Source organism: Chiloscyllium punctatum, chromosome 17, assembly GCF_047496795.1.
Source record: "Chiloscyllium punctatum isolate Juve2018m chromosome 17, sChiPun1.3, whole genome shotgun sequence".
Classification (NCBI taxonomy): Eukaryota; Metazoa; Chordata; class Chondrichthyes; order Orectolobiformes; family Hemiscylliidae; genus Chiloscyllium; species Chiloscyllium punctatum.
The window spans coordinates 31,874,797-31,891,017 of NC_092755.1; the positions used below are offsets into that span (position 1 = coordinate 31,874,797).

The 16,221-nt window shown below is 45.8% G+C and overlaps 7 non-coding genes across 7 annotated transcripts; all 7 read right to left on the reverse strand.

The window, feature by feature from the left end:
- Window positions 1–1,387: 1,387 nt before the first annotated feature.
- trnai-aau (transfer RNA isoleucine (anticodon AAU)) lies at window positions 1,388–1,461 on the reverse strand. The gene has a single exon. It is a non-coding gene; the product is annotated as a tRNA-Ile (tRNA).
- Window positions 1,462–3,473: 2,012 nt separating this feature from the next.
- On the reverse strand, window positions 3,474–3,547 carry trnai-aau (transfer RNA isoleucine (anticodon AAU)). The gene has a single exon. It is a non-coding gene; the product is annotated as a tRNA-Ile (tRNA).
- A 2,012-nt stretch (window positions 3,548–5,559) lies between these two features.
- trnai-aau (transfer RNA isoleucine (anticodon AAU)) lies at window positions 5,560–5,633 on the reverse strand. Its single transcript has one exon. It is a non-coding gene; the product is annotated as a tRNA-Ile (tRNA).
- A 2,015-nt stretch (window positions 5,634–7,648) lies between these two features.
- On the reverse strand, window positions 7,649–7,722 carry trnai-aau (transfer RNA isoleucine (anticodon AAU)). The gene has a single exon. It is a non-coding gene; the product is annotated as a tRNA-Ile (tRNA).
- Window positions 7,723–9,594: 1,872 nt separating this feature from the next.
- On the reverse strand, window positions 9,595–9,668 carry trnai-aau (transfer RNA isoleucine (anticodon AAU)). The gene has a single exon. It is a non-coding gene; the product is annotated as a tRNA-Ile (tRNA).
- A 3,960-nt stretch (window positions 9,669–13,628) lies between these two features.
- trnai-aau (transfer RNA isoleucine (anticodon AAU)) lies at window positions 13,629–13,702 on the reverse strand. The gene has a single exon. It is a non-coding gene; the product is annotated as a tRNA-Ile (tRNA).
- Window positions 13,703–15,714: 2,012 nt separating this feature from the next.
- trnai-aau (transfer RNA isoleucine (anticodon AAU)) lies at window positions 15,715–15,788 on the reverse strand. The gene has a single exon. It is a non-coding gene; the product is annotated as a tRNA-Ile (tRNA).
- Window positions 15,789–16,221: the final 433 nt, after the last annotated feature.

A 16,221-nucleotide genomic window follows, 5' to 3' on the forward strand; every position in this document is an offset into this window, starting at 1 on the left:
GGTGCAAACGTTTACAGGCTGAACACTCGCTCACGATTTCGCCTGGCGCGTCAGAGGCTGGGAGCTGATCTTACGGAGGTTTTTCAATCATGAGGGGAATGAATCGGGTAAATAGACAAGTTCCTTTCGCTCAGGTGGGGCAGTTCAGAACTAGAGGGTATAAATCTGGTGTGGGAGGGTGAGAATTCGAAAGGCAGTGAGGGGCAACGGCTGCACGCAGAGGGTGGTGCGTTTCTGGAATAAGTTACCAGTCGAGCTGGTGATGGATGGTATAATTCCAATACTGTTAAGGAATCTGGACGTGTACTTGAATAGGAAGGGTTGAGAGAGAAATGGGTCAAGTGCATGCAATCGCGACTGGATGAGTTGAGGATATCTGTTCGGAATGGACGAGTGCGACCGAAGACTGTGTTTTCAGTGCTGTCCACATCTAATGGCTCTATGATAGTGCAGGTGAAATGTTAAAAAAGATAAATAAAAAAACGAAGTAAAATTGTCTGAAGTTGTTGAATTCAAACAACTTCAGGTAATTTTATTTCAATTATTTTATTTATCTTTTTTAGTTGTGTTTTTTTTGCCACTGTTCTGTACCTCTTATTTCTTGACTGTCTCTCTTTCTCTCGCTCCCCACTCTCTCAATACCTTTTTCCTCTCCTCTTCCCGCTTTGCTACCCTTCTCCCCTGTTTTCCATTTTGTCTCTGCTTCACCCATCCCTCACTTATTTTGTCACATAGCGCTGGCTTCAGCCTGGGTCATTCACGCCTCTTAATCTCCCTTTAATCTCTCCATGCACTGTCATTATCACCTTTGCATCTGGAGCCTTGACTCACCTCCTCTCAGCGTGGCAGAAACAGCTCCATAATACTCCCCCTTTGTTTTTATCTTTATCTTTAATCAGTTAGACTCGAAACGTCAGCTCTTTTCTCTCCTTGCAGATGGTGCCAGACCTGCTGAGATTTTCCAGCATTTTCTCTTTTGGTTTCAGATCCCAGCATCCGCAGTAATTTGCTTTTATTAATGGCTCTATGGTATTGCTGGTGATATGATAACTCCAGTGTCGATGCATGAGAGGTGAGCAAGCGAACGAATTGCCTCTGGAAGTCGTGTGACGAGTATTAACAGAGATCCAGGAAAATAACACGAACGAATTGAAGCCTGAACTCTGGTTCTCCTCCGAGACTGTGCCAGGTCTGCCTAATACTGCACAATGTTTTGCATTTGTTGGCGAAAACAACTGAGACTGGTTGTTTTGCTGCCGACACATCCACGCAGTCAGGCGATCAAGTCCTGCGTCTATCCCTGTCAAATCTTTTATTGCGAAGGTGGCGCTTCCGGCTTGGTGGAGCACGTCGTTTGGAAACACAGCAACCGCACAAGCGCTGCATGTGGTCAGTGTGGGGATCGAACCCACGACCTTGGCGTTATTAGCACCACGCTCTAACCAGCTGAGCTAACCGACCAACGCTGGCAGCTCAGCGAGAGCAAATGCCTATATTGCCGGTGCCCACAACCACGGCTGCTCTGCATTTTCTGCTTCTCATCGATCGCACGATAGTCTGAAGTATTTCCTTTCGTTGCAAAGCTTTTCAACAAAAAAAAACATTTACTATTCCGAACGCGCATACTCGAGTTAACCATTTGCTCTGATATCTAAAAATAAGCACAATGTCCGGACGCATGCAATTTCAATCGCAACGCCACCAGCTCAGCTGCAGCTTCTCACGTTGACAAATTTCGTCTGGAGAACCTTACCTTCAACGATCGCTCACTGTTCTTCTGGATACTCACAGACCTTTGGAGTCAGGGTTATGTGCTGCTGATTAACTGCTACGAACCTTATGCCAAATGCATTGGAATTGTAATCTATCAGTGAGGTTCTTTCTGCTCCCGAACGACGCAGTTGCTTTGGTGTCAGCAACAGCTTAGAAGTCAATTGCACGTTTTGCTCAATGACTCATGTTGCTTATGCAATCTTCGTTTGACAGCAAGTTATCAGGCCTTCCTGCAGAGTTTGTCAGCCACAGGTCAGCTGCTAAAACGATTGCTTCAGACAGCATGCTACACCCTACATTTGAAAATGGAAAAGGTGCAAACGTTTACAGGCTGAACACTCGCTCACGATTTCGCCTGGCGCGTCAGAGGCTGGGAGCTGATCTTACGGAGGTTTTTCAATCATGAGGGGAATGAATCGGGTAAATAGACAAGTTCCTTTCGCTCAGGTGGGGCAGTTCAGAACTAGAGGGTATAAATCTGGTGTGGGAGGGTGAGAATTCGAAAGGCAGTGAGGGGCAACGGCTGCACGCAGAGGGTGGTGCGTTTCTGGAATAAGTTACCAGTCGAGCTGGTGATGGATGGTATAATTCCAATACTGTTAAGGAATCTGGACGTGTACTTGAATAGGAAGGGTTGAGAGAGAAATGGGTCAAGTGCATGCAATCGCGACTGGATGAGTTGAGGATATCTGTTCGGAATGGACGAGTGCGACCGAAGACTGTGTTTTCAGTGCTGTCCACATCTAATGGCTCTATGATAGTGCAGGTGAAATGTTAAAAAAGATAAATAAAAAAACGAAGTAAAATTGTCTGAAGTTGTTGAATTCAAACAACTTCAGGTAATTTTATTTCAATTATTTTATTTATCTTTTTTAGTTGTGTTTTTTTTGCCACTGTTCTGTACCTCTTATTTCTTGACTGTCTCTCTTTCTCTCGCTCCCCACTCTCTCAATACCTTTTTCCTCTCCTCTTCCCGCTTTGCTACCCTTCTCCCCTGTTTTCCATTTTGTCTCTGCTTCACCCATCCCTCACTTATTTTGTCACATAGCGCTGGCTTCAGCCTGGGTCATTCACGCCTCTTAATCTCCCTTTAATCTCTCCATGCACTGTCATTATCACCTTTGCATCTGGAGCCTTGACTCACCTCCTCTCAGCGTGGTAGAAACAGCTCCATAATACTCCCCCTTTGTTTTTATCTTTATCTTTAATCAGTTAGACTCGAAACGTCAGCTCTTTTCTCTCCTTGCAGATGGTGCCAGACCTGCTGAGATTTTCCAGCATTTTCTCTTTTGGTTTCAGATCCCAGCATCCGCAGTAATTTGCTTTTATTAATGGCTCTATGGTATTGCTGGTGATATGATAACTCCAGTGTCGATGCATGAGAGGTGAGCAAGCGAACGAATTGCCTCTGGAAGTCGTGTGACGAGTATTAACAGAGATCCAGGAAAATAACACGAACGAATTGAAGCCTGAACTCTGGTTCTCCTCCGAGACTGTGCCAGGTCTGCCTAATACTGCACAATGTTTTGCATTTGTTGGCGAAAACAACTGAGACTGGTTGTTTTGCTGCCGACACATCCACGCAGTCAGGCGATCAAGTCCTGCGTCTATCCCTGTCAAATCTTTTATTGCGAAGGTGGCGCTTCCGGCTTGGTGGAGCACGTCGTTTGGAAACACAGCAACCGCACAAGCGCTGCATGTGGTCAGTGTGGGGATCGAACCCACGACCTTGGCGTTATTAGCACCACGCTCTAACCAGCTGAGCTAACCGACCAACGCTGGCAACTCAGCGAGAGCAAATGCCTATATTGCCGGTGCCCACAACCACGGCTGCTCTGCATTTTCTGCTTCTCATCGATCGCACGATAGTCTGAAGTATTTCCTTTCGTTGCAAAGCTTTTCAACAAAAAAAAACATTTACTATTCCGAACGCGCATACTCGAGTTAACCATTTGCTCTGATATCTAAAAATAAGCACAATGTCCGGACGCATGCAATTTCAATCGCAACGCCACCAGCTCAGCTGCAGCTTCTCACGTTGACAAATTTCGTCTGGAGAACCTTACCTTCAACGATCGCTCACTGTTCTTCTGGATACTCACAGACCTTTGGAGTCAGGGTTATGTGCTGCTGATTAACTGCTACGAACCTTATGCCAAATGCATTGGAATTGTAATCTATCAGTGAGGTTCTTTCTGCTCCCGAACGACGCAGTTGCTTTGGTGTCAGCAACAGCTTAGAAGTCAATTGCACGTTTTGCTCAATGACTCATGTTGCTTATGCAATCTTCGTTTGACAGCAAGTTATCAGGCCTTCCTGCAGAGTTTGTCAGCCACAGGTCAGCTGCTAAAACGATTGCTTCAGACAGCATGCTACACCATACATTTGAAAATGGAAAAGGTGCAAACGTTTACAGGCTGAACACTCGCTCACGATTTCGCCTGGCGCGTCAGAGGCTGGGAGCTGATCTTACGGAGGTTTTTCAATCATGAGGGGAATGAATCGGGTAAATAGACAAGTTCCTTTCGCTCAGGTGGGGCAGTTCAGAACTAGAGGGTATAAATCTGGTGTGGGAGGGTGAGAATTCGAAAGGCAGTGAGGGGCAACGGCTGCACGCAGAGGGTGGTGCGTTTCTGGAATAAGTTACCAGTCGAGCTGGTGATGGATGGTATAATTCCAATACTGTTAAGGAATCTGGACGTGTACTTGAATAGGAAGGGTTGAGAGAGAAATGGGTCAAGTGCATGCAATCGCGACTGGATGAGTTGAGGATATCTGTTCGGAATGGACGAGTGCGACCGAAGACTGTGTTTTCAGTGCTGTCCACATCTAATGGCTCTATGATAGTGCAGGTGAAATGTTAAAAAAGATAAATAAAAAAACGAAGTAAAATTGTCTGAAGTTGTTGAATTCAAACAACTTCAGGTAATTTTATTTCAATTATTTTATTTATCTTTTTTAGTTGTGTTTTTTTTGCCACTGTTCTGTACCTCTTATTTCTTGACTGTCTCTCTTTCTCTCGCTCCCCACTCTCTCAATACCTTTTTCCTCTCCTCTTCCCGCTTTGCTACCCTTCTCCCCTGTTTTCCATTTTGTCTCTGCTTCACCCATCCCTCACTTATTTTGTCACATAGCGCTGGCTTCAGCCTGGGTCATTCACGCCTCTTAATCTCCCTTTAATCTCTCCATGCACTGTCATTATCACCTTTGCATCTGGAGCCTTGACTCACCTCCTCTCAGCGTGGTAGAAACAGCTCCATAATACTCCCCCTTTGTTTTTATCTTTATCTTTAATCAGTTAGACTCGAAACGTCAGCTCTTTTCTCTCCTTGCAGATGGTGCCAGACCTGCTGAGATTTTCCAGCATTTTCTCTTTTGGTTTCAGATCCCAGCATCCGCAGTAATTTGCTTTTATTAATGGCTCTATGGTATTGCTGGTGATATGATAACTCCAGTGTCGACGCATGAGAGGTGAGCAAGCGAACGAATTGCCTCTGGAAGTCGTGTGACGAGTATTAACAGAGATCCAGGAAAATAACACGAACGAATTGAAGCCTGAACTCTGGTTCTCCTCCGAGACTGTGCCAGGTCTGCCTAATACTGCACAATGTTTTGCATTTGTTGGCGAAAACAACTGAGACTGGTTGTTTTGCTGCCGACACATCCACCCAGTCAGGCGATCAAGTCCTGCGTCTATCCCTGTCAAATTTTTTAATGCGAAGGTGGCGCTTCCGGCTTGGTGGAGCACGTCGTTTGGAAACACAGCAACCGCACAAGCGCTGCATGTGGTCAGTGTGGGGATCGAACCCACGACCTTGGCGTTATTAGCACCACGCTCTAACCAGCTGAGCTAACCGACCAACGCTGGCAGCGCAGCGAGAGCAAATGCCTATATTGCCGGTGCCCACAACCACGGCTGCTCTGCATTTTCTGCTTCTCATCGATCGCACGATAGTCTGAAGTATTTCCTTTCGTTGCAAAGCTTTTCAACAAAAAAAAAACATTTACTTTTCCGAACGCGCATACTCGAGTTAACCATTTGCTCTGATATCTAAAAATAAGCACAATGTCCGGACGCATGCAATTTCAATCGCAACGCCACCAGCTCAGCTGCAGCTTCTCACGTTGACAAATTTCGTCTGGAGAACCGTACCTTCAACGATCGCTCACTGTTCTTCTGGATACTCACAGACCTTTGGAGTCAGGGTTATGTGCTGCTGATTAACTGCTACGAACCTTATGCCAAATGCATTGGAATTGTAATCTATCAGTGAGGTTCTTTCTGCTCCCGAACGACGCAGTTGCTTTGGTGTCAGCAACAGCTTAGAAGTCAATTGCACGTTTTGCTCAATGACTCGTGTTGCTTATGCAATCTTCGTTTGACAGCAAGTTATCAGGCCTTCCTGCAGAGTTTGTCAGCGACAGGTCAGCTGCTAAAACGATTGCTTCAGACAGCATGCTACACCCTACATTTGAAAATGGAAAAGGTGCAAACGTTTACAGGCTGAACACTCGCTCACGATTTCGCCTGGCGCGTCAGAGGCTGGGAGCTGATCTTACGGAGGTTTTTCAATCATGAGGGGAATGAATCGGGTAAATAGACAAGTTCCTTTCGCTCAGGTGGGGCAGTTCAGAACTAGAGGGTATAAATCTGGTGTGGGAGGGTGAGAATTCGAAAGGCAGTGAGGGGCAACGGCTGCACGCAGAGGGTGGTGCGTTTCTGGAATAAGTTACCAGTCGAGCTGGTGATGGATGGTATAATTCCAATACTGTTCAGGAATCTGGACGTGTACTTGAATAGGAAGGGTTGAGAGAGAAATGGGTCAAGTGCATGCAATCGCGACTGGATGAGTTGAGGATATCTGTTCGGAATGGACGAGTGCGACCGAAGACTGTGTTTTCAGTGCTGTCCACATCTAATGGCTCTATGATAGTGCAGGTGAAATGTTAAAAAAGATAAATAAAAAAACGAAGTAAAATTGTCTGAAGTTGTTGAATTCAAACAACTTCAGGTAATTTTATTTCAATTATTTTATTTATCTTTTTTAGTTGTGTTTTTTTTGCCACTGTTCTGTACCTCTTATTTCTTGACTGTCTCTCTTTCTCTCGCTCCCCACTCTCTCAATACCTTTTGCCTCTCCTCTTCCCGCTTTGCTACCCTTCTCCCCTGTTTTCCATTTTGTCTCTGCTTCACCCATCCCTCACTTATTTTGTCACATAGCGCTGGCTTCAGCCTGGGTCATTCACGCCTCTTAATCTCCCTTTAATCTCTCCATGCACTGTCATTATCACCTTTGCATCTGGAGCCTTGACTCACCTCCTCTCAGCGTGGTAGAAACAGCTCCATAATACTCCCCCTTTGTTTTTATCTTTATCTTTAATCAGTTAGACTCGAAACGTCAGCTCTTTTCTCTCCTTGCAGATGGTGCCAGACCTGCTGAGATTTTCCAGCATTTTCTCTTTTGGTTTCAGATCCCAGCATCCGCAGTAATTTGCTTTTATTAATGGCTCTATGGTATTGCTGGTGATATGATAACTCCAGTGTCGATGCATGAGAGGTGAGCAAGCGAACGAATTGCCTCTGGAAGTCGTGTGACGAGTATTAACAGAGATCCAGGAAAATAGCACGAACGAATTGAAGCCTGAACTCTGGTTCTCCTCCGAGACTGTGCCAGGTCTGCCTAATACTGCACAATGTTTTGCATTTGTTGGCGAAAACAACTGAGACTGGTTGTTTTGCTGCCGACACATCCACCCAGTCAGGCGATCAAGTCGTGCGTCAATTCCCTGTCAAATGTTTTATTGCCGAAGGTGGCGCTTCCGGCTTGGTGGAGCACGTCGTTTGGAAACACAGCAACCGCACAACCGCTGCATGTGGTCAGTGTGGGGATCGAACCCACGACCTTGGCGTTATTAGCACCACGCTCTCACCAGCTGAGCGAACCGGCCAACGCTGGCAGCTCAGCTAGAGCAAATGCCTATATTGCCGGTGCCCACAACCACGGCTGCTCTGCATTTTCTGCTTCTCATCGATCGCACGATAGTCTGAAGTATTTCCTTTCGTTGCAAAGCTTTTCAACAAAAAAAAACATTTACTTTTCCGAACGCGCATACTCGAGTTAACCATTTGCTCTGATATCTAAAAATAAGCACAGTGTCCGGACGCATGCAATTTCTATCGCAACGCCACCAGCTCAGCTGCAGCTTCTCACGTTGACAAATTTCGTCTGGAGAACCGTACCTTCAACGATCGCTCACTGTTCTTCTGGATACTCACAGACCTTTGGAGTCAGGGTTATGTGCTGCTGATTAACTGCTACGAACCTTATGCCAAATGCATTGGAATTGTAATCTATCAGTGAGGTTCTTTCTGCTCCCGAACGACGCAGTTGCTTTGGTGTCAGCAACAGCTTAGAAGTCAATTGCACGTTTTGCTCAATGACTCATGTTGCTTATGCAATCTTCGTTTGACAGCAAGTTATCAGGCCTTCCTGCAGAGTTTGTCAGCGACAGGTCAGCTGCTAAAACGATTGCTTCAGACAGCATGCTACATCCTACATTTGAAAATGGAAAAGGTGCAAACGTTTACAGGCTGAACACTCGCTCACGATTTCGCCTGGGGCGTCAGAGGCTGGGAGCTGATCTTACGGAGGTTTTTCAATCATGAGGGGAATGAATCGGGTAAATAGACAAGTTCCTTTCGCTCAGGTGGGGCAGTTCAGAACTAGAGGGTATAAATCTGGTGTGGGAGGGTGAGAATTCGAAAGGCAGTGAGGGGCAACGGCTGCACGCAGAGGGTGGTGCGTTTCTGGAATAAGTTACCAGTCGAGCTGGTGATGGATGGTATAATTCCAATACTGTTAAGGAATCTGGACGTGTAATTGAATAGGAAGGGTTGAGAGAGAAATGGGTCAAGTGCATGCAATCGCGACTGGATGAGTTGAGGATATCTGTTCGGAATGGACGAGTGCGACCGAAGACTGTGTTTTCAGTGCTGTCCACATCTAATGGCTCTATGATAGTGCAGGTGAAATGATAAAAAAGATAAATAAAGAAACGAAGTAAAATTGTCTGAAGTTGTTGAATTCAAACAACTTCAGGTAATTTTATTTCAATTATTTTATTTATCTTTTTTAGTTGTGTTTTTTTGCCACTGTTCTGTACCTCTTATTTCTTGACTGTCTCTCTTTCTCTCGCTCCCCACTCTCTCAATACCTTTTTCCTCTCCTCATTATCACCTTTGCATCTGGAGCCTTGACTCACCTCCTCTCAGCGTGGTAGAAACAGCTCCATAATACTCCCCCTTTGTTTTTATCTTTATCTTTAATCAGTTAGACTCGAAACGTCAGCTCTTTTCTCTCCTTGCAGATGGTGCCAGACCTGCTGAGATTTTCCAGCATTTTCTCTTTTGGTTTCAGATCCCAGCATCCGCAGTAATTTGCTTTTATTAATGGCTCTATGGTATTGCTGGTGATATGATAACTCCAGTGTCGATGCATGAGAGGTGAGCAAGCGAACGAATTGCCTCTGGAAGTCGTGTGACGAGTATTAACAGAGATCCAGGAAAATAGCACGAACGAATTGAAGCCTGAACTCTGGTTCTCCTCCGAGACTGTGCCAGGTCTGCCGAATACTGCACAATGTTTTGCATTTGTTGGCGAAAACAACTGAGACTGGTTGTTTTGCTGCCGACACATCCACCCAGTCAGGCGATCAAGTCGTGCGTCAATTCCCTGTCAAATGTTTTATTGCCGAAGGTGGCGCTTCCGGCTTGGTGGAGCACGTCGTTTGGAAACACAGCAACCGCACAAGCGCTGCATGTGGTCAGTGTGGGGATCGAACCCACGACCTTGGCGTTATTAGCACCACGCTCTAACCAGCTGAGCGAACCGGCCAACGCTGGCAGCCTAGCGAGAGCAAATGCCTATATTGCCGGTGCCCACAACCACGGCTGCTCTGCATTTTCTGCTTCTCATCGATCGCACGATAGTCTGAAGTATTTCCTTTCGTTGCAAAGCTTTTCAACAAAAAAAAAACATTTACTTTTCCGAACGCGCATACTCGAGTTAACCATTTGCTCTGATATCTAAAAATAAGCACAGTGTCCGGACGCATGCAATTTCTATCGCAACGCCACCAGCTCAGCTGCAGCTTCTCACGTTGACAAATTTCGTCTGGAGAACCGTACCTTCAACGATCGCTCACTGTTCTTCTGGATACTCACAGACCTTTGGAGTCAGGGTTATGTGCTGCTGATTAACTGCTACGAACCTTATGCCAAATGCATTGGAATTGTAATCTATCAGTGAGGTTCTTTCTGCTCCCGAACGACACAGTTGCTTTGGTGTCAGCAACAGCTTAGAAGTCAATTGCACGTTTTGCTCAATGACTCATGTTGCTTATGCAATCTTCGTTTGACAGCAAGTTATCAGGCCTTCCTGCAGAGTTTGTCAGCGACAGGTCAGCTGCTAAAACGATTGCTTCAGACAGCATACTACACCCTACATTTGAAAATGGAAAAGGTGCAAACGTTTACAGGCTGAACACTCGCTCACGATTTCGCCTGGCGCGTCAGAGGCTGGGAGCTGATCTTACGGAGGTTTTTCAATCATGAGGGGAATGAATCGGGTAAATAGACAAGTTCCTTTCGCTCAGGTGGGGCAGTTCAGAACTAGAGGGAATAAATCTGGTGTGGGAGGGTGAGAATTCGAAAGGCAGTGAGGGGCAACGGCTGCACGCAGAGGGTGGTGCGTTTCTGGAATAAGTTACCAGTCGAGCTGGTGATGGATGGTATAATTCCAATACTGTTAAGGAATCTGGACGTGTACTTGAATAGGAAGGGTTGAGAGAGAAATGGGTCAAGTGCATGCAATCGCGACTGGATGAGTTGAGGATATCTGTTCGGAATGGACGAGTGCGACCGAAGACTGTGTTTTCAGTGCTGTCCACATCTAATGGCTCTATAATAGTGCAGGTGAAATGTTAAAAAAGATAAATAAAAAAACGAAGTAAAATTGTCTGAAGTTGTTGAATTCAAACAACTTCAGGTAATTTTATTTCAATTATTTTATTTATCTTTTTTAGTTGTGTTTTTTTGCCACTGTTGTGTATCTCTTATTTCTTGACTGTCTCTCTTTCTCTCGCTCCCCACTCTCTCAATACCTTTTGCCACTCCTCTTCCCGCTTTGCTACCCTTCTCCCCTGTTTTCCATTTTGTCTCTGCTTCACCCATCCCTCACTTATTTTGTCACATAGCGCTGGCTTCAGCCTGGGTCATTCACGCCTCTTAATCTCCCTTTAATCTCTCCATGCACTGTCATTATCACCTTTGCATCTGGAGCCTTGACTCACCTCCTCTCAGCGTGGTAGAAACAGCTCCATAATACTCCCCCTTTGTTTTTATCTTTATCTTTAATCAGTTAGACTCGAAACGTCAGCTCTTTTCTCTCCTTGCAGATGGTGCCAGACCTGCTGAGATTTTCCAGCATTTTCTCTTTTGGTTTCAGATCCCAGCATCCGCAGTAATTTGCTTTTATTAATGGCTCTATGGTATTGCTGGTGATATGATAACTCCAGTGTCGATGCATGAGAGGTGAGCAAGCGAACGAATTGCCTCTGGAAGTCGTGTGACGAGTATTAACAGAGATCCAGGAAAATAGCACGAACGAATTGAAGCCTGAACTCTGGTTCTCCTCCGAGACTGTGCCAGGTCTGCCTAATACTGCACAATGTTTTGCATTTGTTGGCGAAAACAACTGAGACTGGTTGTTTTGCTGCCGACACATCCACCCAGTCAGGCGATCAAGTCGTGCGTCAATTCCCTGTCAAATGTTTTATTGCCGAAGGTGGCGCTTCCGGCTTGGTGGAGCACGTCGTTTGGAAACACAGCAACCGCACAACCGCTGCATGTGGTCAGTGTGGGGATCGAACCCACGACCTTGGCGTTATTAGTACCACGCTCTAACCAGCTGAGCGAACCGGCCAACGCTGGCAGCTCAGCTAGAGCAAATGCCTATATTGCCGGTGCCCACAACCACGGCTGCTCTGCATTTTCTGCTTCTCATCGATCGCACGATAGTCTGAAGTATTTCCTTTCGTTGCAAAGCTTTTCAACAAAAAAAAACATTTACTTTTCCGAACGCGCATACTCGAGTTAACCATTTGCTCTGATATCTAAAAATAAGCACAGTGTCCGGACGCATGCAATTTCTATCGCAACGCCACCAGCTCAGCTGCAGCTTCTCACGTTGACAAATTTCGTCTGGAGAACCGTACCTTCAACGATCGCTCACTGTTCTTCTGGATACTCACAGACCTTTGGAGTCAGGGTTATGTGCTGCTGATTAACTGCTACGAACCTTATGCCAAATGCATTGGAATTGTAATCTATCAGTGAGGTTCTTTCTGCTCCCGAACGACGCAGTTGCTTTGGTGTCAGCAACAGCTTAGAAGTCAATTGCACGTTTTGCTCAATGACTCATGTTGCTTATGCAATCTTCGTTTGACAGCAAGTTATCAGGCCTTCCTGCAGAGTTTGTCAGCGACAGGTCAGCTGCTAAAACGATTGCTTCAGACAGCATGCTACATCCTACATTTGAAAATGGAAAAGGTGCAAACGTTTACAGGCTGAACACTCGCTCACGATTTCGCCTGGCGCGTCAGAGGCTGGGAGCTGATCTTACGGAGGTTTTTCAATCATGAGGGGAATGAATCGGGTAAATAGACAAGTTCCTTTCGCTCAGGTGGGGCAGTTCAGAACTAGAGGGTATAAATCTGGTGTGGGAGGGTGAGAATTCGAAAGGCAGTGAGGGGCAACGGCTGCACGCAGAGGGTGGTGCGTTTCTGGAATAAGTTACCAGTCGAGCTGGTGATGGATGGTATAATTCCAATACTGTTAAGGAATCTGGACGTGTAATTGAATAGGAAGGGTTGAGAGAGAAATGGGTCAAGTGCATGCAATCGCGACTGGATGAGTTGAGGATATCTGTTCGGAATGGACGAGTGCGACCGAAGACTGTGTTTTCAGTGCTGTCCACATCTAATGGCTCTATGATAGTGCAGGTGAAATGATAAAAAAGATAAATAAAGAAACGAAGTAAAATTGTCTGAAGTTGTTGAATTCAAACAACTTCAGGTAATTTTATTTCAATTATTTTATTTATCTTTTTTAGTTGTGTTTTTTTGCCACTGTTCTGTACCTCTTATTTCTTGACTGTCTCTCTTTCTCTCGCTCCCCACTCTCTCAATACCTTTTTCCTCTCCTCATTATCACCTTTGCATCTGGAGCCTTGACTCACCTCCTCTCAGCGTGGTAGAAACAGCTCCATAATACTCCCCCTTTGTTTTTATCTTTATCTTTAATCAGTTAGACTCGAAACGTCAGCTCTTTTCTCTCCTTGCAGATGGTGCCAGACCTGCTGAGATTTTCCAGCATTTTCTCTTTTGGTTTCAGATCCCAGCATCCGCAGTAATTTGCTTTTATTAATGGCTCTATGGTATTGCTGGTGATATGATAACTCCAGTGTCGATGCATGAGAGGTGAGCAAGCGAACGAATTGCCTCTGGAAGTCGTGTGACGAGTATTAACAGAGATCCAGGAAAATAGCACGAACGAATTGAAGCCTGAACTCTGGTTCTCCTCCGAGACTGTGCCAGGTCTGCCGAATACTGCACAATGTTTTGCATTTGTTGGCGAAAACAACTGAGACTGGTTGTTTTGCTGCCGACACATCCACCCAGTCAGGCGATCAAGTCGTGCGTCAATTCCCTGTCAAATGTTTTATTGCCGAAGGTGGCGCTTCCGGCTTGGTGGAGCACGTCGTTTGGAAACACAGCAACCGCACAAGCGCTGCATGTGGTCAGTGTGGGGATCGAACCCACGACCTTGGCGTTATTAGCACCACGCTCTAACCAGCTGAGCGAACCGGCCAACGCTGGCAGCCTAGCGAGAGCAAATGCCTATATTGCCGGTGCCCACAACCACGGCTGCTCTGCATTTTCTGCTTCTCATCGATCGCACGATAGTCTGAAGTATTTCCTTTCGTTGCAAAGCTTTTCAACAAAAAAAAAACATTTACTTTTCCGAACGCGCATACTCGAGTTAACCATTTGCTCTGATATCTAAAAATAAGCACAGTGTCCGGACGCATGCAATTTCTATCGCAACGCCACCAGCTCAGCTGCAGCTTCTCACGTTGACAAATTTCGTCTGGAGAACCGTACCTTCAACGATCGCTCACTGTTCTTCTGGATACTCACAGACCTTTGGAGTCAGGGTTATGTGCTGCTGATTAACTGCTACGAACCTTATGCCAAATGCATTGGAATTGTAATCTATCAGTGAGGTTCTTTCTGCTCCCGAACGACACAGTTGCTTTGGTGTCAGCAACAGCTTAGAAGTCAATTGCACGTTTTGCTCAATGACTCATGTTGCTTATGCAATCTTCGTTTGACAGCAAGTTATCAGGCCTTCCTGCAGAGTTTGTCAGCGACAGGTCAGCTGCTAAAACGATTGCTTCAGACAGCATACTACACCCTACATTTGAAAATGGAAAAGGTGCAAACGTTTACAGGCTGAACACTCGCTCACGATTTCGCCTGGCGCGTCAGAGGCTGGGAGCTGATCTTACGGAGGTTTTTCAATCATGAGGGGAATGAATCGGGTAAATAGACAAGTTCCTTTCGCTCAGGTGGGGCAGTTCAGAACTAGAGGGAATAAATCTGGTGTGGGAGGGTGAGAATTCGAAAGGCAGTGAGGGGCAACGGCTGCACGCAGAGGGTGGTGCGTTTCTGGAATAAGTTACCAGTCGAGCTGGTGATGGATGGTATAATTCCAATACTGTTAAGGAATCTGGACGTGTACTTGAATAGGAAGGGTTGAGAGAGAAATGGGTCAAGTGCATGCAATCGCGACTGGATGAGTTGAGGATATCTGTTCGGAATGGACGAGTGCGACCGAAGACTGTGTTTTCAGTGCTGTCCACATCTAATGGCTCTATAATAGTGCAGGTGAAATGTTAAAAAAGATAAATAAAAAAACGAAGTAAAATTGTCTGAAGTTGTTGAATTCAAACAACTTCAGGTAATTTTATTTCAATTATTTTATTTATCTTTTTTAGTTGTGTTTTTTTGCCACTGTTGTGTATCTCTTATTTCTTGACTGTCTCTCTTTCTCTCGCTCCCCACTCTCTCAATACCTTTTGCCACTCCTCTTCCCGCTTTGCTACCCTTCTCCCCTGTTTTCCATTTTGTCTCTGCTTCACCCATCCCTCACTTATTTTGTCACATAGCGCTGGCTTCAGCCTGGGTCATTCACGCCTCTTAATCTCCCTTTAATCTCTCCATGCACTGTCATTATCACCTTTGCATCTGGAGCCTTGACTCACCTCCTCTCAGCGTGGTAGAAACAGCTCCATAATACTCCCCCTTTGTTTTTATCTTTATCTTTAATCAGTTAGACTCGAAACGTCAGCTCTTTTCTCTCCTTGCAGATGGTGCCAGACCTGCTGAGATTTTCCAGCATTTTCTCTTTTGGTTTCAGATCCCAGCATCCGCAGTAATTTGCTTTTATTAATGGCTCTATGGTATTGCCGGTGATATGATAACTCCAGTGTCGATGCGTGAGAGGTGAGCAAGCGAACGAATTGCCTCTGGAAGTCGTGTGACGAGTATTAACAGAGATCCAGGAAAATAACACGAACGAATTGAAGCCTGAACTCTGGTTCTCCTCCGAGACTGTGCCAGGTCTGCCTAATACTGCACAATGTTTTGCATTTGTTGGCGAAAACAACTGAGACTGGTTGTTTTGCTGCCGACACATCCACCCAGTCACGCGATCAAGCCGTGCCTCCATCCGTGTCAAATGTTTTATTGCGAAGGTGGCGCTTCCGGCTTGGTGGAGCACGTCGTTTGGAAACACAGCAACCGCACAAGCGCTGCATGTGGTCAGTGTGGGGATCGAACCCACGACCTTGGCGTTATTAGCACCACGCTCTAACCAGCTGAGCTAACCGACCAACGCTGGCAGCTCAGCGAGAGCAAATGCCTATATTGCCGGTGCCCACAACCACGGCTGCTCTGCATTTTCTGCTTCTCATCGATCGCACGATAGTCTGAAGTATTTCCTTTCGTTGCAAAGCTTTTCAACAAAAAAAAAACATTTACTTTTCCGAACGCGCATACTCGAGTTAACCATTTGCTCTGATATCTAAAAATAAGCACAATGTCCGGACGCATGCAATTTCAATCGCAACGCCACCAGCTCAGCTGCAGCTTCTCACGTTGACAAATTTCGTCTGGAGAACCGTACCTTCAACGATCGCTCACTGTTCTTCTGGATACTCACAGACCTTTGGAGTCAGGGTTATGTGCTGCTGATTAACTGCTATGAACCTTATGCCAAATGCATTGGAATTGTAATCTATCAGTGAGGTTCTTTCTGCTCCCGAA